Raw genomic sequence first — 26,556 nt, 5'->3', positions numbered from 1 at the left:
TCAATTGCTTCTTTTTAATTAGGTAAAACTTAAATCTGCAAAAATAAGCCCCCTACCTTTAGACGTGTTCCAGCTTCCTTCCTTGAATTTATTTTTTTGTCTATTTGCACCTGACAGAAGACAACTGTATTTCTAATTCTTTTCTGCATCTGATTGCTGCCACATCTTTTTATTTCATTTTTGAAGGCTAGTTGGAAATCTAATAAGACTCTTTCATTGAAATTCTTGTTGCTATGTTGAGGGCTTCAATTAGCCTTTTTTAAAAACCATGTGATTTCTTGTGGTTCTGAAGTAGGGAGTTCTTAATTTGAAGTAAGTCTGAATCAGGCATGCATCACCAAACACAAGAATTTTCTAAAGTGGATTAAAAATGTGAGAACTAATACGTGTTCATTGTGGAAAATGTATAAAATACAACCAGCAGAAAGGGAAGAAAGTTGTCATTCCTACACATTCAATTCTAAAATAACTACCATCTGGGGATATATCATTCCAATTTTTTTTCCCATGTCTGTGTAGCTGAGTGGGTAAGTAAAAAAAAAAAAAAAAAAATAGCATCAAATTGTCCCACTATTTTAGCATGCTCTTTTCCCTTAAATGTATTATGATAATTTTTTCAAGACCTGAGTGTTTTCAGTTCTCTTCAATTTATGAATTAAGCCACGGGTCTGAGGGTCAATTATATTCAAGTCCCAGTTGTGTTTGCACCAGTGAAGGACGTGGATAATCATACATATTGATTATGACCATGAACTGCTGGGGATCATCACCTATATGTGTGCCTTCCATTAGCATGATTAGCTCAGAATTAGTCACAGGAAAACTTCAAAGGCTATGTTGACAGGCATTTACTTTCTATTTCTCCATAGTTAAATATCATGCAAAAAAAAAATTAAGAATAGGGACTTCCCTGGCAGTCTGTTGGTTAAGACTTCACCTTCCAATGCAGGTGGTGTGGGTTTGATACCAAGTTGGGGAGTTAAGATACCAAATGCTTCAGGGCCAGGAAAAAAAAAAATGAAACAGAGACAATATTGCAACAAGTTCAATAAAGACTTTTTAAAAAACTTAAGAGTATAGGCTCAGTCCTGAAGAAAATCAACCCTGAACGACTCTTCCAATACTCTTCCAATACTTCCAAAGCTCCAGTACTTTGGCCACCTATTGGGAGGAGTGGACTCATTGGAAAAGACCCTGATGGCAGAAAGACTGAGAGCAGGAGAAGAAGTGGGTGACAGAGGATGAGATGGTTGGATGGCATCATGAGTTTGAGCAAACTTCGGGAAATAGTGAAGGATAGGGAAGCCTGGCATACTTTAGTTCATGGGGTTGCAGAGTTGGACATGGCTTACCAACTGATCAATAACAACAACACAACAATAAACTCTGTAGTCAAAAAGATACAGGGTTGAATTTTGGCTCTGCTCTTCTAGCTGTGTGTCATCTTATGGTGTACTGACTTTGTACTGACTTCTTCACTGAAGACGCAAATTACAGTGACTGCCCAAACCATTATTTTTTCCAGTGGCCAAGTCTGCCATCTTCTCCACTACCTGCCATCTTTTGAGGAAAACGCCTTTTGGATTTGATTTTTATGGTTGGAAAGGGTCCTCCTTGACCTTAATATCCTGGACAGAGTGATCAGTCGAGGTGTGAACCCTGACCTGCGCTAAACCTAATGAGGACTGCACTTCACCACTGTCTTTGACACTGGCATGAGATCTAAGCCAAATCTATCAGAATCTTTCCCTGTAATCACTTCCAAACTGGCAATGGTTGGAAAGAATATGCTTCCGCTGTGACATGAGCTAAGACACAGGAGTTAAGACATAAGCCTGAAAGCTATCCCCAGTAAAGCTGATTCATAAGAGGAAATATTTTCTAGCAGAGAAGGAGGAGGTAGAAGCAATGGAGGAGCTTCCCTGGTGGCTCAGTTGTAAAGAACCCGCCTGCCAACACAGGAGCCATGGGTTCAATCCCTGGGTCGGGAAGATCCCCTGGAGAAGGGAATGACAATCCACCCCAGTATTCTTGTCTGGGAAATCTCATGGACAGAGGAGCCTCCCATGGACTATAATCCATGGGGTTGCAAACTGTCAGACACAGCTTAGCAACTAAAAACAACGACAGAAACGGTAGAGGCTTCAGCAAGACATCTTTCATTGCACAAAGACTATCTCATTTCTCAGACTCTAGCATCACTCTACAGCAGTCTACAAAAATGCAGTTCTATCACAGTGAAGCAGGCACAGAAATGCTTGGAATCTTTAAGAAATCTGAATCTTGTACACCTAAAGCTAAGACAACATTATAAATCAACGATACTTCCATTTAAAAAAAAAGAAGTGAGAATCCGAGTTGGTATGATACAATTTATCATACCAACTGGGGCCCTTCCAAGACTGAAAGGGATCATTATGCCAGGACAGCAGACATAAATCGGCCTGTTCTGTCCTGGGAAAGCAGGACAGATGGTTACTCATTCCTGAATGTACTAACAGGCATGTTTGATGCAGTATGGAGTCACTAGCTCCTTGCCCATGTCATCCATCTCTGAAAACTTCTGTTCTAAACAAGACAAGTTGGCCGTGTAAGAGGAATTGTAATTATCTTTGTCAAAAAACTAAAGCTGGTATAGGAATGTTTATAGTAGCTTGGTTTGTACTAGCCAAACACTTCAAATAACCAAAATGACCTTCAATAAGTGAATGGTTAAACAAACGATGGTATTTTTGGTACCATGTGATATTATTACTCAGCAACAACAAAAAAAATAAATTATTGAAACCCACAGGAACTTGAATGAACCACAAAGAAATCATGCTGACTGAAAAAAGGCACTCTCAAAATGTTGCAAAATATATAATTTCATTTATATGAAAGTGAAAGTGTTAGTCACTCAGTCATGTTCAACTCTGCCACCCCATGGACTGTAGCCCACTAGGCTCCTCTGTCCATGGGATTCTCCAGGCAAGAATACTGGAGTGGGTTGCCATTCCCTTCTCTAGGGGATCTTCCCAACCCAGGGATCGAACCCAGGTCACCTGTATTGCAGGCAGATTCTTTACCATCTGAACCACAAGGGAAGCCCTTCATTTATACAGCACCCTAGAAACAACAAAATTATGGAGATGGAGAACAAATTGCTGGTTCCCAAGGATTAGGGACTAAGTGGGGTGGAGGAGGAAGTGTACATGACTATGAAGGCATAACGTGAAAGGGGCTTATGATGAGTGAACCATTGTGTATCCTGATCATTGTGATAGTTACATGAAGTTATACATGTGATCAAAGTGTGTAGATCTACATATACACACACAGATGAGCACATTATCATTTGTGGAATCTTAGTAAATTCTGTGAATTTTACCAATGTCAATCTCTTAGTTTGGGTATTTCCTTGTTTGGGGATATTTTCTTGTTTTGGTATGCAAAATATCAACCTTGGAGGAGCCAGGGTGAAGGGTGCATGGGACCTGCCTGTACATTTCCTTGCAACCTCCTATAAATCTATAATTTTCCAATGAAAAATGTTAAATAACTTTGTTTAGTTTGTATTATCTTTTCTTTTTTCCTGTGCCAGGCACTCTGCTAAGTATTTTAACCGACTAATTGATACAGACTTTTAGTGAGGAGGACTGTATGTGAAAGACAATAATTATACATGCAGGGAAAGGAAAGCCATCTAAGCAAATGTGAAAAAAAATAAGGAAAATACACAAGGACCTCAATATAATAAGATTAGCTGCAAACTCAAATGCCTTATGAGAAAGATGACATGTTGAACGCTGATCTGGTGAGATAGCTACTGAATCCTGGAAATGAGCAAATGTTAAGGCATTCCTAGTCATAATTCCCATCCAATCAATGTTAAAGACAACATTTTCATGACTCTTTAGAGAATCAGTTAAGAATGGAGTCGTGGAAACTACCATTTGGGGAGATTAGGACAAAATACTTGAATGAAGTAATATCATTCTTCCATTCTTTTAGCAATTATTAAATGACATATCTGGAAATAATATAAATAAATCAGAATGAAATAGTAAGTTAAAGAAGAGCTTAAGAGGCTTTTACTCTTTCCTGGAAAAGCCCATGGACGGAGGAGCCTGGTAGGCTGCAGTCCATGGGGTCGCTAAGAGTCGGACACGACCGAGCGACTTCACTTTCACTAAGAGGCTTTAGCAAAACAGGGGCAATGAATGGAAGATATATGAAGGTGAACAGACTTTTAATATTTCAACTAACCTCTCATCAACAGGTATTTAACTGTAATAAAAGAAAAGTGCTGTATTCATCATTTTTAAGAGTAGAAGACAAAGTTATGGGAACTTCCTTGGTTGTCTAGTGGCTAAGAATCCATACTCCCATGGCAGGGGCCCTAGGTTTGAACCCTACTCAGAGAACTTGATCCCACATGCTGCAACTAAGACCTGGTGCAGCCAAATAAATAAACGAATATGTATATGCGTAAAGAAACAAACAAACAAAAAGTTAGGTCCTCAGGAAGTCTGTCAAACAGGGAAAACATAAACATGTTACATGCTAAACAGCTACATGTATATGACTTACCACTGTAAGAGAACCCTGAAGTAGTAACACACTAATTTGCAAAGCAATGAGACAGACACCTCTATCCAGCCAAGTGTCTCTCTTCAGATAAGGGAGAACACACTTAGGCTTGAGGGAGCACTGGTTTCATGAACGAAGACAGATTTAGATCTAAACCTTGTCTGCTGAAGCTCAGACAAGGTTAAAGAAAACATTCCAGATTGAAGAAACAGAGGCGCAAACACAGGAATGTGAGAAAATATAAGTCCTGGTTAGGAGAGTTGAATAAAAACAGGGCGGTTGGAAGCGAGGTGGTTTTGCCCAGCCATGAGCTTTTATTCATAACCTTCTGTTCAGTAGTGCTACAAAGGCAAACATTAAAATGAGCTTTAGCTCAGCAGTGGTGTGCAGAAAAAAAAAAATTATACCTCATTTTAGCTTTAATTGCTTTTATAATTCTGAATTTGCTGTTAAATGCAAATGCTTAATTCTAATACTTGTGCTCTGTCTTAATTAGATAAAATAATCCTCTGTTGCTTGGGTAGTTTGGTAAATTAGTCCCTAGGCTTAAATTCCCCTAGATCATGTTGTTTATGCATTAATCTTTATGCATTCTTTAGAGATAATGGAAAATAAATGGATTTTTTTTTGCAGAGATAAGTTGTAACTGTCAGCATACTTTCAAATTTATATCCTCCACGTGACTGAAAAATTGCCATGTTTATCATAGTAATTATTATTCACATGTATATTATCCTATACATGTAAAATTTCTTCTGCAATTTTATACTTAAAACTGCTTCAGTTAAAATTACATGTTGCTAATCAAAACTAAATAAAGAATCTAAACCTCTCTTTCATGTATTGGGTTGACCAAAAATTTTATTCGGGTTTTTCTGTAAGCCCTTATGTAGTAAAGAATCTGCCTGTCAATGCAGGAGATGCAGGTTGGATTCCTGCGTCGGGAAGATCCCCTGGAAGAGGAAATGGCAACCCATTCCAGTATTGCTGCCTGGAAAATTCCATGGACAGAGGAACCTGGTGGGCTACAGTCCATAGATGGCAAAGAGTCAGACACAGCTGAGCACCCACACAAACACACTTATGAAAAAACCCAAAGGAACATTTTGGGCAACCCGGTACCTCAACATCCTGCCACCTCAGAAATCAGCGAACTGCAAATAGTGCCGCATTTGTGTTGCATAAGGCTTGTCCCAAAGGAAGCAACCAATACAAGTGTCTTGGGCAGGAGTCAGAAGTTCCTCCAAGCCTCACGGGTTTGCTGAGAACGATGGTGATGATAACTGAAAATCACTACCGTTTACTGGGTAGCTGCTGTTTAGAGGGCATCCTTATCTAATCTTGAGCATCACCACTTTAGTAAATGGGGAAACTGAGTTCCAGAGAGGTACTGAAACAGTTCAGAAGGAAACCTTCGACTGACCACAGAACCTTTGCACACTATCCCATATTGTTTTTTGTGAAAACTCTGACACAGCTTTTACTTCCCTACTCTCTAGACTACAGCCTCTGCCTCTTCCTCTAGAAATATCTCAAGACACAGGCAACTGACTGAATTGGTTTTGAAGTCCTTGGTGAGGACTGCCATTTGGAGAGAAGTGGGAGATGGGGTGGGCTTCCCAGGTGGCATTAGTGGTAAAAAACCCAAACTACCTGCCAATGCAGATAGACTTAAGAGACACAGGTTCGATCCGTGGGTCAGGAAGGTCTGCTGGAGGATGGCATGGCAACCCACTCCAGCGTTCTTGCCTGGAGAATCCCACAGAGAGAGGACCCTGGTGGGCTATAGTCTGTGGGGTCACACAGAGTCGGACACGACTGAAGCGACTTAGCACACACAAAAGCATGGGGAATGGAGTAGCCCTGGGGACAACTGATTCCCATTCATCCCCAAATTTTCCCGCAGTTTCTCTTCTCTGTCAATCAGTCTGTGAGTCACATGTTCCCTGACCAAGGTCTGCTGACTGTCAGAGGATTCCTGAAAATTCACAAGTGTCAGATTTATGCTTTTGTTTATCACCTTCTTCAGTTTAGTGGATCTGTGGTGTCTGCCTTTTGTTGGATAATTGCACAGAGCTGAAAGGAGTGGAATGTGCTGATGCGAGGGGCCTGGGTTTCAGTTTTTGTATATATCCAGAGCTTTCAGAGTCAGTGCTAGAAGCACGAGGGAAGATTTTGCCCTGGCTTTAGAAACCTGCATGGAATTGTGTGACTTGCTTCCAATATGTGACATTTGCACCTCAGACAGGCTTTTCCCCCCACGAAAGATACCACCTGGACAAAAACAATTTTAACACTAATGTCTTCCTCTGATTGCATTAGATTTGCAAATTAAACAGATTAGTGGCAGTGTTCTGTGTTCCTCTCAGCTCTTCTGTTTAATACTCTTATCTGACAAAGTGTAAACAAAAGACATAATTAATTACTCATAACTTGCGTGTCAAGTTGAATAAAAAATTACCTCCCCAAGAGGCCCATTATTACATATCTGACTGTTCTGTGAAATTAGTTTTGCAAAGAAAAAACATACCTAAAGATAAGAGTTTTGTTTGGTTTTCTCTCCTTTTTATTTAATTTAGTAGAGTATCTGAATAAAGATATGGAGGAACAACATTAACTGTTAACATAATTTTAAGGAGGTTACTTCATGTGCCCAAGGGGATGTTGTTTCTCTTTTTAAAAAATTTTTGTGTTTGTGAGATACCAAACCCTATGAAAGTTATAAAAATGACAAAGCTTCTATAGAGGAAGGCCTCAGAATATGATTATTATCCTTCTAGAAAATGTCCTGCTGAGAAAGTTATTAGCCAAGCAGACTATGCCATACCGTCCCCTTCATAAATTGCCTGAATCCCGAGCCAGGAAATGTACTACTATGACTGAAAACAAAGTTGAGTAATTGTTAAGCCGTTTCTTCTGCTTTGTCTGTCAAGGGTTGATCTGAATAAAATGATGCTTCTTCTTTAACTGGAGAGCTTAGCATTTCATATTTAGCCCTCAATCTGTTTCATGATAATTTTTGAAGGAGCAAACTGCTCATGACAAAATGTGCTGTACTATTATTAAAGGTGTATTGCCTTTATAGATTTCTATCACTTTGAAGCAAAATGATGGCTAGGAAGAGATATTGAGTGAACGTTGTTTCTAAGTTTCAATAGCTATTTAATAACATGTACTATAGTGAAAGTGAAAGTCACTCAGTCGTGTCCGACTCTTTGCGACCCCATGGACTATACAGTCCATGGAATTCACCATGCCAGAATGCTGGAGTGGGTAGCGATTACCTTCTTCAGGGGATCTTTGCAACCCAGGGATTGGACCCAGATCTCCCACATTGCAGGTGGATTCTTTACCAGCTAAGCTATGAGGGAAGCCCAACATGTAGTATATGTGTCCCCAATTGCTCAGCAGGTAAAGAATCCGCTTGCCAACGCAGAAGACACAGGAGATGTGGGTTCGATCCCTAGGTCAGGAAGATCCCCTGGAGGAGGAAATGGCAAGTCACTCCAGTATACTGGAGCTTGGACAGAGGAGTTTGGCTGACCATAGTCAATGGGGTTGCAAAAAGTCGAACGCGACTGAACACACACGCATACTAAATATATGCCCTGGGTTAAAGAAAACCAAATATTTGATGAAAAACATGTAAGAGTTATCAATAAAACAAGGCAACGTAAAGAAAACTTGCCCACAATCACTTAGTCACACAATCTCTCTGCAAAAATGAGGCTCATAATCACTTCCCCCTCCCAGGATTACAGTGCAGGCTAAATGAGATAATCTGTGAAATCTCTTTGTAAACTGTAAAGCAAAATTTAAATGTAAAATATTATTTTATTAAAACTACTTGCAACCCCCGTTTCATTTAGTCTGGTATAGAGGTGTTTTCTTTACCCACATGTAACTGTCCATGTGTGTGGGATGTGTCATTAAGGTCTGTAATTAACACTGCAATACATTCGTTTTCTACTTAAAAAGTAAAATTTGCTATACCCAAGTTAACTTTGGGTCTCCTATCATCATAACTTGATTATGTAACAATTTATTAAATGGGGCAAAATATTTTCAAATCAGCTCTAGCTCTCATCTACTGATCAGATCATTCTCATAAGAAAGTGGTTTTCATTTAACTTCATGATATAATATTGTTGAGCAGTCTGTTCATACAGGTTTCTATCTATGATCACCCGTCATCTTTCATACATGTTCAACAATTATCCATTCTTTCTCTCCATGAACATTTATTGAGCAACAATTGTATGCTAAATATTGTTCTGAACATGCACTGTTTCTTTGGGTTTCACTTATCCATGGTATAAATAGCTTCATATTTACAATAGTAATTCCAATTATAGAGGCACACAAAGCATCTACCTTCTTCCTACAAAGTGCTCACTCAGTATTTCTCATACTACCTAGTGGAGCATGAGCTATGGAACCCTAGCTCTTCTGGGTACCACCTCTGCCCTTCCAAGGCCTACATTTCCCTTTTAGACTTCTCTCCCATTCCACCAGGTATTACCCCTGCCAGCCCCAGCACCTTTCCTGATGCATTCAAAAATATGGGGAACTGCTGAGTCACTTCAGTCGTGTCCGACTCTGTGCGACCCCATAGACGGCAGCCCACCAGGCTCCCCCCATCCCTGGGATTCTCCAGGCAAGAACACTGGAGTGGGTTGCCATTTCCTTCTCCAATGCATGAAAGTGAAAAGTGAAAGTGAAGTCGCTCAGTAGTGTCCTAGGAACCCCATGGATTGCAGCCTACCAGGCTCCTCCGTCCATGAGATTTGCCAGGCAACAGTACTGGAGTGGGTTGCTATTGCCTTCTCCGAAATATGGGGAAAGAATCTAAAGAAGAGGGGATATGTGTATATGTAAAACTGATTCACTTTGCTGTATGCCTGAAACTAACACAACACTGTAAATCGACTATACTCCAATAAAATATTTCAAAAAAAGAAAAATAAATTTCCATCCCTTTGATAGCTAAGCCTTTCTTACTGACTCAAGCATGTATTTTTTAAAATTTTATTTTTATTGTTTTTTTTTTCTCCCCCAGGGGCTTGTTAGCCATAAGCCAAATAGATTTCTGGAATTCCTGTCCCACTAATTCTTGAAGCATGTGTAATTTCCATTTAGACATAGCTTGGTTCTCCTCCCCCAAACTTCATCACATTAACAATAGCAAAAACTACTCATCTAATTTGATCTTCCTCTTATTTGCCTTGTCCACTTTCTAGTGGAGTTGAATAAACTAGCGGACAGTGAAATATCAAATGTTTAGTAGCTAACTGAAGAATTTTTAAAAATGAAGACAACATAACAAAGAAAGAAAAAAGGTTGTGTTAAATGCATTCTGTGTTATGACCTTTATAAAACTTTTACAACTGACTGTAAAAATAATAGATACAAGGTCAAATTTTATATACATTTGATATTCTGTCTCAGGCATTTATTTATATTCCCAGGTGGTGCTAGTGGTAAACTACCCACCTGCTAATGCAGAGGATTTAAAAGATGTGGGTCCGATTCCTGGGTTGAGAAGATCTCCTAAAGAAAGAAATGACAACCCATTCCCGTATTCTTGCCTGGAAAATCCTATGGACATAGGAGCCTGGTGGGTTACAGTTCATAGGGTTGCAAAGAGTAGGACACCAGACATAACTGAAGCAGCTTAGAGTGTATTGAGATATTAAAAATTACTAAAAGTTCTATTTATTTCAAGGGTATTTGTATTTTACATTAGATGTCTGAAATAGCCATTTTACATAAATTTACAATTAAAATTTGAAAGAGCTTTATTGTTTTATGAACATATTCTAACTTAAAAGAATTTTTATACGAGTCTACTTAATAATTAGGCTTCCTTGGTGGCTCAGTGGTAAAGAATCTGCCTGCCAATGCAGGAGATGCAGCTTCTATCCTTGGGCTGAGAAGATCCCTTTGAGAAGAAAATGGCCACCCACTCCAGTATTCCTGTTCCATGGATAGAGGAGCCTGGCGGGCTACAGTCCGTGGGGTCACAAAGGAGTCAGACATGACTTAATAACTAAACAACAATCTAATAATTATCATGTCCTAGCAAAAATAGAAGAAAAATATAGAAAGCAGGTTTTGTATCTTGAAAAAAGAGAAATAATAAGAAATGTGCATCAAGATTTTCAATTTTGAACATTATTAATGTTAAAAATCCCAGAATTATGTACTATGTCATACTGTGAGTGTAGTGCTTGCTGATGACATCACTTTCAGAATGATCAGTGAGCATACTCAAATGGCTCTAAAATACATTTATTTGGAAATTTAAGTTCCAAGAGCAGATCACCTTCAAGTAAGAGGATGTATTTCACAGACATGGCACTGATTTTTCAGAGCATGTTTTCCAAAGGATTGCCAAATTCTATTAGATCTCCTTCTATAGAAGTCTTCTAAAACTGGGGTATATGCATATAAGTCAGTGAAAATAATATCAATTTCTTCCTCCTAACTCAGTAACTTAAGATTAATGAAACACCTATTAAAAGAGATGAAAGCAAATGTAGTATGTATTATTGAAATGGGTCCATGTTATAAATTAAATCTTCTATATGTGATCTTTCAGATCATAAAAAATTCACATGATATTTCCTTAAAGAAAATTTCCAACCACTATACGGAAAAAAATGTTTTAAGTTTGTGATTTCATGGCTCTTGTCATATGCTGATCTCAGTTCAATATCAAGTCTCTCTCTTTTCACAAGCCATCTGGGAGATTGACAAGCTGCATCTCACCAGATGGCCCACCATACCAACCCTCTCCCTTCCATGGCACCACACCTTCATGACAAATCCTGGAATGCTTCGATATAAAGTCCCAGCTCAGGAAGGAATCCGTAGCTCATGGCATTAAGGTTCATCACTGCCTACTTCATTTCCCAAGGTTGAAATGGGATATAACTTCCTAAACAATTCTAGAGCACAGATGACCAAAGTGACTCTATCCACCAGCTTCTCATCATCCCTACTTTCTACTACTGCATCTCTCTCTCTATACTCTCCGGTCTATTACTTTTATGACTGCCACACGTTATAGAGGGCTTCCCTGGTAGCTCAGTGGTAAAGAATCTGCCTGCCGTGCAGGAGACCTGGTTTTGATCCCTGGGTTGGGAATATCCCCTGAAAGATGAAATGGCAACCCCCTCCAATATTCTTGCCTGGAGAATCCCATGGACAGAGGAGCCCAGTGGGCTACAGTCCATAGAGTCACAAATAGATGTGACTGAGCATGCACACACTCACACTTTATAGAAAAATGTCCCTTTCTTCTTTCTTCCTTTCTGTTTTTCTCCTCTACAAATCATTGGAATATATACATTAAAGAATCAGAAAGTAACTACACAGTTTTGAGCTCTGTGTGAATGATAATATCATCCTGAATCTGGCATGCAGCTTGTTTATATCTTGTAACAAGAAGTTCAATTGCTTGTGTCAATTATTTTATAGAAAAACTACATATTTAAAATTTATTGCCTGTGAAGAGGCTCTCAAGGCCCTCTGTCTTCCTTTTGTCTTTATAAATATCAGGGAGACACTAGAGAATTCGTGAAGGACAAGGACACGCAAAGGAGTCTTTTTGTTTTCCAATTTAGAACTCCTCTCAGAAGTTTTAAAACTTCCTCCAGCTCTTTAGTTTTTAAGAACAAAGTGTAAATCAGAAACCTGTACAAACACAATAGGTTTCATTTATCTGGTGTCGGGGCATCTTTCTTTTTAATAGATTGGATTTTAGCTTCTAAAGTTCTGCTTTCTTTTTTCATTTTTGTTTGTTGACTTTTATACTGCCTCTGAATTCTTTGACAAAGGTATGAACTTCCCATATTCTTTTTTTTTTAATTTTATTTTATTTTTAAACTTTACATAATTGAACTTCCCATATTCTTAAAACCATGTTCTGAATGTCAAGCCTGAGTACTTCCTAAGCTTTTCTTCTCATTAAAGAGTAATTGGCTGTCATAAACGTACTACCACAAGAAACAAACCTCATCATATAGAACTTTGCCTTTACAGATTTTATTTCAAAACTTTTTGCTCAAGTTTTCAATGGGCTATCTTATGTATAACTTTATTTCTCCCATTGCATGCCCCACTTGATTCTTTAGTTGCTAAGTTGTACCTGACTCTTTTGTGACCCCATGGACCATAGCCCTCCAGGCTTCTCTTGCCATGAGATTTTCCAGTCAAGAATACTGTGGGTTGCCATTTCCTTCTCCAGAAGATCTTCTTGGCCAAGGGATCGTTTCCTGCATTGCAGGCAGAATCTTTACTGCAGAGCCACTGGGGAAGCCTGCCCAGCTTGGACATGGTAACAGTACAGCTGTATTGTTTTCATGTATGGATATTTGCTTTTCTGTCTATCAGACACAGAGTCATAGGAAATTTTCCATGGGCTTGTCAGAGACAACTTGAGGGAACCTCAACTCAATCCAATCTGATGTAGATCCCAAACAAGTTGAACACTTCCCTCTGGTATGCTTTTGTAGACTAGAAGAACATCAGCCAATTTTTTCTAAGAATCCTGCATGTTCTCTTTGTTGTAGAGAAAAAGAGAATAGAATAATGAATGCAAGAGGACTGTCTCCATGTAGCAAGAATAGATTAGTTCCAGCATAGCAGAGGAGGAACTACTGCTAATTCAGATAGTCAAAGGATAATGGAGTTGAACAAGATGGAAATCTGTCATCTCCTCTCTCTACTTAAAACACATAAATGGCTTTCTATGATTCTTTGGAGGAAATCCACCCTTCTCCCTTAGCCTCCCTTCTTGATCTGATTTATGACTACTTTTCTGGTATCATTTCTTTCCTTATTCCTCACTTTTTATACTGTGGTCATTCTGAATTTTTCTCAATTCCTCAACCTTCATAGTCATTCTCACCATTCTCCAGTCTTTTGTACATGCCATTTTCTCTGCCTGAAAAATTCCTTTTTCCCACACTTTCCCCTTAATTCAACAAGCACATATTTACCCTCCAGGTCTCAGCTAAGATAGCCTTTTATACAGAGACTATTCTTGCCTTCTCTCCTTCTGAACTGGGAGAAGTGCTTAAGTAAGTTTTTAACCTTCTCTTTAGGTCTCTTCTCCCCTCCATCCCTCTGTGTTCATCCATCTGGAAAAGTTCTATTTATTCCTCAAGATACAACTTAAAATCTCTTCTTATTTGAAATCATCCCAGGCTCATTTGAAGTGCAATAGATTTCTTCCTCCTTCATGCCTCACTGTAACTTGAAAATATGTTTATTATTGGTTACATTACATTGTAGTGGTGATATTTGGCAGTATCTTTGTATTTCTGACCAGACTGTAATATTACCTTTCAAAGAAAAACTTTGTCTTAGAGTATAATATGCCTTTATTATTTTTGTATGCACAGATCTGTTCTTCCCTATATGTATTTCCTACAGGTATAATTTGCTTAATTATCTGTCTCTCAATTATTCTGTAAGCCTTCTAGGGGAGGGACAATGTTTTATTTACCACTTGTCATCACATTTCACAAAACTTGGCTCACATAGAGACTTTAATACTTTTAGAATAAAAGTATGAGTTCATAGTAACTTCATACAACTGATAAATCTTTCTGTAATAAGTCACAGAAAAGACAGGGCAAAAGACTCTTGACTTTAAGTAGCCTTTACTAATAATATTGATGATTTATGGTAAGTCAGAGGTTGTAAAAAGATTCATTTGGTCTATTTGGTTACAGCTCATTTGCATTGTTCCATGAAGGGCAAACATCTAGAAAACATGATGTCTAGCCTTTCTATAAAAAGTTACAGTGAATAAACCAGATAAGAACATCAAATTAAGATAGAAAGCCCAGAAATAAACCCATGCACCTATGGGCACCTTATTTTTGACAAAGGAGGGAAGAATACGCAATGGGGCAAAGATAGTCTCTTCAATAAATGGTGCTGGGAAAACTGGACAGCTACATGTAAAAATGAAATTAGAACACTTCCTAACACCATGCTGCTGCTGCTAAGTCTCATCAGTTGTGTCTGACTCTGTGCGACCCCATAGACGGCAGCCCACCAGGCTCCTCTGTCCCTGGGATTCTCCAGGCAAGAATACTGGGGTGGGTTGCCATTTCCTTCTCCTCCTAACACCATACACAAAGATAAACTCAAAGTGGATTAAAGATCTAAATGTAAGACCAGAAGCTATAAAACTCTTAGAGGAAAACATAGGCAGAACACTCGATGACATAAATCAAAGCAAGATCCTCTATGACCCACCTCCTAGACTAATGAAATAAAAACAGAAGTAAACAAGTGGGACCTGATTAAACTTAAAAGCTTTTGCACAGCACAGGAAACTATAAGCAAGGTGAAAAGACAGGTCTCAGAATGGAAGAAAATACTAGCAAATGAAACATCTGACAAAGGATTAATTTCCAAAATATACAAGCAGCTCATACAACTCAATACCACAAATACAAACAACCCAATCAAAAAGTGGGAAAAAGACCTAAGCAGACATTTCTCCAAAGAAGACATACAGATGGCTAACAAACACATGAAAAGATGCTCAACATTGCTCATTATTAGAGAAATGCAAATCAAGCTGCAATGAGATATCACCTCACACTGGTTGGAATGGCCATCACCAAAAAGTCTACAAATAATAAATGCTGGAGAGAGTGTGAAGAAAGGGGAACACTCTTGCATTGTTGGTGGGGATGTAAATTGATATAGCCACTATGGAAGACAGTATGGAGATTCCTTAAAAAAAAAGTAGGAATAAAACCACCATCAGTTCAGTTCAGTCACTCAGTTGTGTCCAACTCTTTGCGATACCATGGACTGCAGCACACCAGGTTTCCTTGTCTAACTCGTGGAGCTTACTCAAACTCATGTCCATTGAGTCAGTGATGCCCCAGCAATCCCACTCCTGGGCATATACCCTGAGGAAAACAAAATAAAAGGACACATGTATCCCATTATTCATTGCAGCACTACTTATAATAGCTAGAACATGGAAGCCACTTAGATGTCCATTGACAGATGAATGGATAAAGAAGTTGTAGTACATATACACAATGGAATATTACTCAGCCATAAAAAGGTACGCATTTGAGTCAGTTCTGATGAGGTGAATGAACCTAGAACCTATTATACAGAGTGAAGTGGGTCAGAAAGAGAAAGATAAATATCATATTCTAACACATATATATGGAATCTAGAAGAATAGTACTGAAGAACTTATTTACAGGGCAGCAGTGGAGAAACAGACATAGAGGAAAGACTTATGAACATGGGGAAAGGGGAGGAGCAGGTGAGATGTATGGAAAGAGTAACATGGAAACTTACATTACCATATGTAAAATAGATAGCCAACAGGAATTTGCTGTATGGCTCAGGAAACTCAAACAGGGGCTTTATATCAACTTAGATGGGTGGGATGGGGAGGCAGATGGGAAGGAGGTTCAAAAGGGAGGGGATATATGTATACCTGTGGCTGATTCATGTTGAGGTTTGACAGAAAACAACAAAATTCTGTAAAGCAATTTTCCTTCAATAAAAAAATTTTTTAAACCCATCAAACTGTTTATCAATGGCCTAAAAAATTGCCTAATACACTCAAAATACCTAAATACTAATATACCTGCATACATTTATTTTTGTCACTCAGCACATTATTTATCAGTTAAAATATTCTAGGCTCTTTTAATAGGCAGAATATTGGTTTTCCAAAGTTGACTATACCCTAACCTTGGGATGTATAAATATGTTACCTTATATGACAAAGGAGACTTTGCAGGTGTAATTAAGTGTAACAGTACTGAGATTGCAATACTGAGATTATCCTGAGTAATTCCAATTGGGATCAATCTAATCCCACGTATCCTTAAAATTGGAAGAAGGAGGTGGAAGAATAGCTCAGGATGCACTCAGAGAGAATCTGCCATTGCTAGCCTTTGAGATGAAGAAAGTCAGGCACAATCCAAAGTGTGCAGCTAAACTCTAGAATCTCAGCACAGTCCTCAGCTGACAACTAGCAAAGAAATAAGAACCTCTATTGTACAACCACAAGGAGTTAATTCTGCCATCAAAGCTGAATGAGAAGAAAGATTTACCCCTAGAGCTTCTAGAAAGGAAGCCCTGCCAACACCTTGATTTTAGCCTAGATTTCTGACCTATAGAATTGTAAGGTAATAAATGTATGTTTTAAGTTGCTGTAGAAATTTATTATGGCAACAATAGAAAACTAAGACAGCATTGGACTAAACTCTTGGGGGAAACATGATTAAGATATAGTCTTAATTGCAGTCTCTTCTTCAAGGATTCTTGAAGACCACAGAAGAGCCTGGTCAGAAAAACACATTTATGAACAAATAAGACAAATTTAATGTAATTAATCCTATTGCAGGAATATATAAGATTTATGATTCACAAAAGAGTGATGGAATTAAGGAAGGAATCAGCTGTATTTGCGTGGAGTCAGGGAAAGTTTCAGAAAAGAGAGGACTCTAAGATGGGTCTTTAAGTGATAAATCCTTGTTATCCACTTGGCTGTGTAGATAGCTTGTGCACCAATTGGTAAGATTTAGGTGAAGAAAGGGTGTGATGTGAGATAGAGTATATAGATGGGTAAGCGACACAGGGACTTATTTATCATATAAAATACTTTGTCAAGGGATTTGTAGTTTTAGAACTTTACTCCAGCAGCAGAATGTAAAATGAAGAATAAAGAAGGGGCAAGTCTGTATGTAGGGAGACTGCTATAGTATTCTTAGACAGAAACTATGGAGTCTCGGCTTCATACCAGCTACTATTTACCAGAACTTTGTTATGCCTCAGTAGCTATGCCAATATTGTATGTATGTAATCTAATTTAATTCTTATTAGTCAGTAATAGTGAAGTAGATGTCATCTCCATTTCCTAGGTGAGGAAATTAAGCTTAGACTGACACACCCTTCAAAAAGATAGAGGTCTGAGAGGGAGGGAATATATGTATGCATATAGCTGATTCACTTCGTTGTACAGCAGAAAGTAACACAACATTGTAAAGCATCTATACCCCAATAAAAAATGATATGCACCCCAAAGAGGAAACAAAAATGAGATCTAAGCTCAGGTGTTAATAGGGTTAGAACCTGAAATCTAATCCTTTCTGCAGTTTTGAAGCAGGGACCCAAAATAAGGGGATAGAATGGAGAAATATAATAGATAAAAATCAAGTGAGCTTAGACGGAGTAGATGTGGTAATAAGAGAGAATTACGGTTCATTGCAAGTTTCATGACTGGAATTATCCAATTAAAGATGGCACTGTTCACTAAAAGGCCATAGAGAAATTTTTTAAGTCGGGGCAAGGTAAAATAAAATTAGTTTTGGATGAATCTGAAGTGTAAATGCAGGGACTTCCCTGGTGGTCCAATGGTTAAGACATCACCTTCCAATGCAGGGGGTGCAGGCTGAGTCCCTGCTCAGGGAGCCATGCATACGTGCTAAGGTGCCTCAGTCTTGTCCAACTCTTTGGGTCCACATGGACTGTAGCCCGCCAGGCTCCTCTGTTTGTGGAATTCTCCAGGAAAGAATACTGGAGTGAGTTGCCATGCCCCACTCCAGGGGATCTTCCCAACACAGGGATCGAACCCTGTCTCTTATGTCTCCTGAACTGGCAGGTGGGTTCTTTACCACTAGCACCACCTGGGAAGTCTGGCTTGGAGAGGCTAAGATCCCATGGAAACCAGAACATAAACAATAGAAGCAATGTTGTAACAAATTCAATAAAGACTTAAAATGCTTCACATTAAAAAAAAAAAGTATAAATGGGATGTCCAAGGAGAGATACCTAGAAGCCCCTTAGATATGTGTGCAGAACCAGGATGTGAATTGCAGATAAGGATTTGAAAGTCATCTACCTAGAGATAACTTTTATAGACTAGAATGTTTCATATGAAAATCTTGGAGAAATTTCCTATTTCTAAAGGATAATGTACGAGTCTATCCTTAACCCTGTTCTGAAAGTCTCATCTGAGGCTAGAAGATGGCTCAGCCAATACTTTGGCCATCTGATGCAAAGAGCCAACTCACTGGAAAAGACCCTGATGCTGGGAAAAACTGAAGGCAGGAGGTGAAGGGGACAACAGAGGGTGAGATGGTTGGATGGCATCACCGACTCAAATGGACACAAGTTTGAGCAAACTCTGGGAGATAGTGAAGGACAGGGAAGCCTGGCGTGCTGCAGTTCATGGAGTCGCAAAGAGCTGGACACGACTTAACGACTGAACAACAACATCAATGTGCCGACTGCCAGAGTGGGGCTGCTGGCAGAATGCCAGATGACCAAAGCAGCCCTGGATCCTACCCAGGTGTCCTGCCTAACAGGGTCAGAGCCCTGTTCCCATGGAAGACCCTCTATACCAACCAGCGTGAATTTGAGCTTTTCCTCTAGATAACATTTTAACCCCTTCATGAACATGTAGACTCATCACCACCCCACCTCACCCACCAGGTTAGCTGCATATCTGACAGTCAGCAGACTGACAGCTCAGCCAAGGGAACAGCAAAGGCCAGTTTTGCAGAGAATTGTTAAATCTGGTTTGAGTTTACAAGTGGGAAATGGGAGAAATTGAGGGCCATACTGCTTCCCGGTCCCTGACCAAAATCTTTTAAATGAAATAACTGTCTTCAAATATTCTGATATAGGATTTCTTGAAACTGTCTGGTGACTTCATTAGAGGGAGAAGCAGCCACTAACTGCAAAAGACTACCTCTGTTGTACCAGACACACAAGAAGAGGTTTTCACGATTGCAGAGCTATTTATACACAGCCAGCTTCTGTCCTCAGTTTGCGCACACACACAGCTCCCATTGATATCGGTGGAAGCTACAGACATGTGGCTAGAACAGAACTTGGCCCACGGAGCTGCAAGGCTTGGCATTCTTTTGCTCACCCTGACAACTCCAGCACAGGATCCCTCAGCATATCAGCTTTTAGAGGAGAGTTCTTGATTTCTTTTTTTCTTTCTCCCTCCTTTTCATGGCCTTGAGATACGAAAGGGAAGCCTGAGAAACTCCTGGTGGCAAGGGGCTTCTTGCAGAGAATAAACTGTGTGAGGGACGTGGAGAAACTGTGACCTCCGAGTGTCTGGATTCAAAAACTTGACAAAATAATTTCATTCATTGTTGTAGTCCCCAAGGTACAGATGAATGATCTAGCTCCAGAGTCACCCTGGAAATAAAAGCAAAAGGTATCTTGAAACAACTTTTGAACCCATAAAAATTCTCAGGTCTGACATTTAAATTTGCAAGTGACATATTTCAACATGGGGCTTCTCACATGGCTCAGTGGTAAAGAATCTGCCTGCCAATGCAAGAGACGTGGGTTCAATCCCTGGGTTAGGAAGATCCCTTGGAAGAGGAAATGGCAACCCACTTCAGTATTCTGGAGAATTCCTGGACAGAGGAGCCTGGTGGACTGCAACCCATGGGGTCGCAAAGAGACGGACATGACTGAGTGACTGAACACACACATATTTCAATAAATATTTAAAATCTATCATGAATATGTAGTTTATATTCTTCCTTATAGGAATTGTTCCTTCTCTAGTCCAAGTGATTCTAGTGGGACTATAATGGGGATCCCTGTCTCCATTATAAGGTTATATGTAAGGCTGGGCAATCAGCGTATCCAATCCCCTTGGACACAAAAAATGACACAAGTGGGCACAGAAACCAAGGAGAGATAATCAGGCTAAGCTATTTTAAACATTATAGAGGGCATATGTATACCTATGGCTGATTCATATTGATGTATGGCAGAAACCAACACAATATTGTAAAGCAATTATCCTTCAATTAAAAATAAATAATTTTTTAAAAAATTATAGGGGAATTCCCTGGTGGCCCAGAGGTTAGGACTCTCTGCTTCCACTGAAGGAGGCCCAGATTCAGTCCCTAGCTGGGGAAATAAGATCCTGCAAGCCACATGGCATGGCCCAAAAAAAAAGTTAAATTAAAAAAAAAATAAGATTATAGGGTCACAAGGAAACTGAGATTGCTCTTGAGATCAGGAGATGAAAGGATACAAAAGCACTGAGCTGTCTGGGCTAGTTTTCTACCATTTAGAGAAAACTTGACACATGATGAAGCCAACAGAGGGGAAGGTAATGTTATTAAAGGAAAAAACACACATTTTTGAGGATATCATTTAAGTACCTGGATCTAGCCATGCCTCACTGGATTTCCATAATAAGAAAGAAAGTAAATGCTTCTTATTCTCAACCTATAGAGGTTTTATAAAAAACCTTGTTCACTTAAGGTGTTTCTCTCTGTCCCCAAAATATATTTGACTGTAAGGATGACAAGAAAGCTCATTTTCCTTCTATTTTAAAGTGTATGTCTATTACTGAATAATAGGAAGAGGAACCATTCAAAGTGCTTTGCGTACGTTGTCTTACTGATATTGCAACAGGTCTATGGAACAAGTAGAGTGACCCACATTTTACAAACTAGAAAAACAGGGCTCAGAGATATGAAGTAACCAAGCAAATGGGTTTGACTCCAAAGCTCATTCCTATAACCACTAAGTACATCTTTCTATATTGTAATGAAACTACAGAAAGGGTCTCTAAAGACTCAGATTCTTTCTGCATGTAGTTACCAGCACAGTCACTTCACCACACAGCATGTTACCCCATATACCTTTTCCTTTAGTGTAGATGGATCTTCTCAATTCTATGAATTTTGAAAGTCTAAGTAGTAAAGGAATTTAGAGTGAGGCTGAAGGGAGACAGGAAGGAAGAGAGAAGCACATAGATTGAAATGAGTTTGGAAATTAAGGTAACTATGACTCATGTTGGTGTTATTTCTCTCTGCCTCCAAACAGGGCTCTCACCCGAAATGAATCTTTTGTAGGCTGGGTTGAGTATCATTCTATAGTTCTCACTGCTTCACTCCCAACTCTCTTCTCCTCCAAAGGACTGAGAATAGTGACCAGAAATGACCTCTTCCATCAATAGTCATAGTTCGGTTTGGGTTTCACAGAAGTTAGAACTGTGCTCTCCTTTCCCACTGATTTCCATGTTCATTCATGGTCTTGGGCAGATAACTGGGCTAGGACTCTCCCTTTTCTGCTCAGCAACAGCCCAGTGCTTTCTGGGTAATTTTAGTTCCCACTATTAAGGAAACACATCAGTATGCACATATAGTGTCTGTTAAGTCTTCTCCTGAGAAGCAGCGTTGCCCTCACATCCAGGACAAGAAATGTAGGTATTTATTTGTAATCTCTGATTGACTGCAAATCAGTCAGAGATTTGAGAGTGGCATTGTCATATATACACTGCTGCTGCTAAGTCACTTCAGTCGTGTCCGACTCTGTGCGACCCCATAGATGGCAGCCCAACAGGCTCGCCCTGGGATTTTTCCAGGCAAGAACACTGAAGTGGGGTGCCATTGCCTTCTCCACATATATACACTACAATGTGTAAAATAGATAGCTAGTGGGAACCTGCTGTATAACACAGAGAGCTCAGCTCAGTGCTCTGAGATGACCTAAAGGTGTGGGATGGGGAGGCATGTAGGCTCAAAAAGGAGGAGATAGATGTATACATATAGCTGATTCATGTTTTAGAGTGGAATCTAACATGACATTGTAAAGCAATTATTCTCCAATAATAAAATTTTTAAAAATCCTATTCTCATAGTTTTCTTCATCTGAAGTTAAAAAAAAAAAAAAATCACACTTGAAATCTTGCCAGACAAAAGAACATTTTGGTCAGCTCTTTTAAATCTGAAAATCATGTAGCTTCACTAAAAGTTAATAGAAGGTTTAATACTTATTAGACTGAAGTGTTAGGTTGAAAACTCCTTGTAAATGGACCCTGAAGTTTTCTGTGGCTATTTGTATTATATAAAAGAAAAAAAAAGCTTTTATTCATTTGAGGAGGTAGCTGGTATTTGCTAGCAAAGGAGAACTGCCATATAATTAACTGTGTCAAAATGTTTTCTTTGTTCACAGTTAATCTAACTGCAGCTGCTAGGAGGCAGAATGCATAAATATGACTGTGTACTTTTAATTACAGAAAATGACAGGCGTAAGTTGTGACTGGAGCCTTGCCTGATATTGTTATAGGCGAAAATGTTGCTCAGAGACTCATTGAATTAATAAGTAGCCTTTTGTTTTTTTGGGTGTGAAAATTTTATAGATGTTAATAGTGATGAAAATAAAATTAAAATTCTAAATTCTATTCAGCCAAAGGAAATTAACATGAAATCAACTTAACATATTGAGAAATGGTGGTACACAAAAACCATTTTATATCGAGTTTTACCCAGAATAATGTTTCATGCATGTGACTTTGTCTTGGAGAAAGAAATGTCCCAAATATGTGAATTTTCTAGAGGCACTGGTAATAATCAAATTTTTTTTTTCCAATTTCCTTTCTGTTCTTTGCAAAGTAACTCCAAATTTAATTTTGATCCTGGGTGCTCTATTAATAATGAAGAAAAGTATAATTCATATTTGCTGACTTTTGTGATTCTGATGATACGTAGTAGCCCATACAGGGAAAAATGGGTACTCCTGGGCCCTCAAGTTCACTCACCTCTAAACATTTATGCTTATTCAATTCTCTTAACTGCAAATGAAGCAGCACTTCATTCTTTGAGACACTATTCTCTTCTTGCTCCTCTCTCTTCTTTTGCTGGATGGTATAGCAGAACGTTCACTAGGTTTTACATCAAACAACATGTTTTATCTTCTTTGTAATCCCGAGCAAAGTATTTAAAATCTCTCTGAAAACCATTTCATTCTTCTCTAAGTATGTAATAGAATAATCTGTATTTAAATCCTAAATCCAGTGGTTGCTCAAAATGTCATTTTTTTCCTTTGTATGTCTTTCCTCTATGATTATTTTTTAATTATCCATTTTCTTTTGTTCTTTTTATTTATTTTTTTCTGTACAGTGTTAGACAGGTAGAGGGTATGGTTTTGGTTAGAGACGTTTCACAAGTCATGGTCAAGGCTGTTGGATAAGTGCTGTTTTCAGCTTCCCTGTTGCCTTCATTCTACTGTTTAATCCCCCTATGTGGTCACTGTGGGGGTGGCTGTCACCTTGGTGACAGCAGTTTTGTGCAGCACACGTGGCGTGAACGCTAGGCCCGTGCGAAGTATAAACAGGACCTGCTGTCTCAAGTAATTCACTATAAGCAGACAAGCTATTGCCTTTGTTCTCTTAGCAGCTCTGCCGCTGAAATACACTAATAATAGAACATGCTAGTTGAAATGGTGCCTCTCCATCTCTAATTACTGCATGCCAACGTATTCTGACTGCTACCGTCAACAGTTGATGGCTGGGGGTGGGGGTGGGGGTTGTTTCAGCTTGCGCTCAAGGGAGTTCTCCTGCTCATCCTGCCTTCACCCCCTGCATGGCATGTGCAGTGACTTGACTGATTCATTTCAGTATGCTGAATGGTTTCAACGAAATAGAAATGAACATTAAGAAAATATTTTCAGATGAGCAGATGTTCCTTGTGGGTTGATTCTGTGGAAAGGGAAGTGAACAGTCATAGAAATTTCTCAGTTAAGACAATGCATCCATTCTTGACTCCAACGTCTCTGCTCTTGTTAGAGACAGTTATTCAGTTTCACCTCTACAACTACCTGCTCCCCCCAAGTCTCCCTATATTTCAGACAGTCCTTAAACCATGAACCTGGATTTCTTCCTGCTGTTGTTGTTGCTCCATCGCCAAGCTGTGTCTGACTCTTTGCAATCCCATGGTCTGCAGCACACCAGGCTTCCCTGTTCCTCACCATCTCCCAGGGTTTGCCCAAGTTCATGTCCATTGAATCAGTGGTACCATCCAACCATCCCATCCTCTGTGGCCCTCTTCTTCTTCTGCCTTCAATTTTTCCCAGCATCAGGGTCTTCCTGCTGCAGATAGTCAATTCTGCTCAGTCAGACGTTGAGGGTTTAGGTAATCTGTAATCCAAGTTGCATAAGTGAAAGAAGCTTGATGCTAAATGATTTGGTCCACGTCCTCCCAGCAGTTAAAGCAAAGGTAGAACAAAAATCCAGGTTTCCCATCTGTTGATCTGTGTGCTTTCTTCCTCACTTCATTGTGTCTTTTACCTGTTAGTTCAGGTCACAGATGTTGCTGATAAAATGTGAACAGAAATTGGCAGTGGCAGGTACGAATCCCAGGCCAACATGGAAAGTTTGCCACTGCAAGAACTTCTGTTCAGTGTTAGTTACATCTGCTAGAGACTTTATGCTCAGTTTGCATGAAGCTTCCAAAAGACTCTTGGCATTTTTACATCACTTTCATTTACTCTCATACATTTTATGGCATAGATCAAAATGCTGTGTACAGTTTACACATTTCTGCACTCAAAGTTGAATTTTAGGTGCATCCCAGAATTTGGTCTAATTCTGTAAAATAAAACCTGAGTTGATATTGGGCTACACACCAAAACAAGTAGGATATACGTGAGTTACAAAGACATCGTGTGTTTTCTAGATCCAACCAGCAATTTCTTAAAGAAACAGTACATGATCTCAAAGACCACTAGAAGCAAATTGTGGGGAGTTTTGCCTTTAAAATGTATTTACTTATTTATATTTAAAATTACTTTTTATTGGAATTTAGACGATTTAGTTTGTAATGTTGTGTTAGTTTCTGCTGTACACCAAAGTGCGTGTTATTCATATACATATATCCACTCTTTTTTAGATTCGTTTCCCATCTAGGTCATTACAGAGTGTTGAGTAGCGTCCCCTGTGCTATACAGTAGGTTCTTACTAGTTATCTATTTTATGTGTAGTAGTGTGTCTGTGTCAATCCCAATCCCACAGTTTATCCTTCTCCCCCCAGCCTTTCCCTCCTTGGTGTGTGTTGTATGCTCAGTCGTATCCGACACTTTGTGACCCCATGGACTATAGCCCGCCAGGCTCCTCCATCCACGTGCATCTATTATCAAAAAAACACAAATAATGTATAATAGTAATGAACACACATGATAAATAAAAATTGTAAAATGTCCTGTTTCAATAACTGTCCAAACATAGTATGCAGGAAAAATAACAAAAAATTAATGCGTTATTAACCACCAGAATTTAAACAGTCTATATACTTTTTAACTTGTAACATATAGTTAGCTACTAAAAACATATACCAATAAAAGAATATATATGATAAATATTTAATAAATAGTTCAGGAATGACTTGCTTAAGAAACTCAGGATAGCAGAAGAATGGTGCTTATTTGGTCAAGGTTCATTAACAAATTGTTCTGCTAAAGAACCTAGCCTCTACCACAATAATAAAAGGCTATTTTGATCTGTCAAAAAAATGAATTGCATTATCTAGTAGTGCATCTGGTTTTGTTGAAGAACACAAATGACTAAAGGAATCAATGAGTTAAAACATTAAATTAGTTGTGATGTTTGGTGAATGTTAAAAAAAAAATCAACTTTGAAATTCTGTCACCATGTAGATTCTGTGTTACACTATACTGCTCCTAATAGTCAACATTAAATCAAATTTGTGTGTAGAAGAGATTAACTATCCCTTCATTATTCCTACTCTTATACCATACTCTTCTGGAACAAGCATAACCTATGAACACAAACTCTCCCATTGACCCCATTTATAAGGACTTTCTGTGTTTCTGTTACTGGAACACACACTGCCGTTGCATCCCGTTCTCCAAGCTTCTGAATAATCTCTGAAAATCACTGAAGACCCCAGGTTCACCATGAACTGTGAAAGCCATCAGCTACTGAGAAAACAGTAAAAATGAAGTGCAACCCTGGTTGTGGACAGTACATATGGATTAGGATACTGAGTCCACGTGAAACATTTTCAGCCTCATTCATCAGAGCTAAATGTCAGGTTTTGTACAATGGTGTCACATGTACTAAGTTGGCTAAAAAGTTATTTGGGGTTTTTCTGTAACATCTTGAGGACAAACCCAAACAACCTTTTTGGCCAATCC

At 39.0% G+C, this 26,556-nt stretch overlaps 1 protein-coding gene across 3 annotated transcripts in view; it reads left to right on the top strand.

Moving 5' to 3' along the window:
• PTPRO (protein tyrosine phosphatase receptor type O) overlaps positions 1–26,556 on the top strand; it is a 264,792-nt gene that overhangs the window by 15,971 nt on the left and 222,265 nt on the right. The gene's annotated exons all lie outside the window — the stretch shown is intronic.

Source organism: Bos indicus, chromosome 5, assembly GCF_029378745.1.
Source record: "Bos indicus isolate NIAB-ARS_2022 breed Sahiwal x Tharparkar chromosome 5, NIAB-ARS_B.indTharparkar_mat_pri_1.0, whole genome shotgun sequence".
In the NCBI taxonomy this organism is placed as follows: domain Eukaryota; kingdom Metazoa; phylum Chordata; class Mammalia; order Artiodactyla; family Bovidae; genus Bos; species Bos indicus.
Note: the sequence above shows the minus strand (reverse complement) of the source record. Positions and strands in the feature narration are given on the sequence as shown.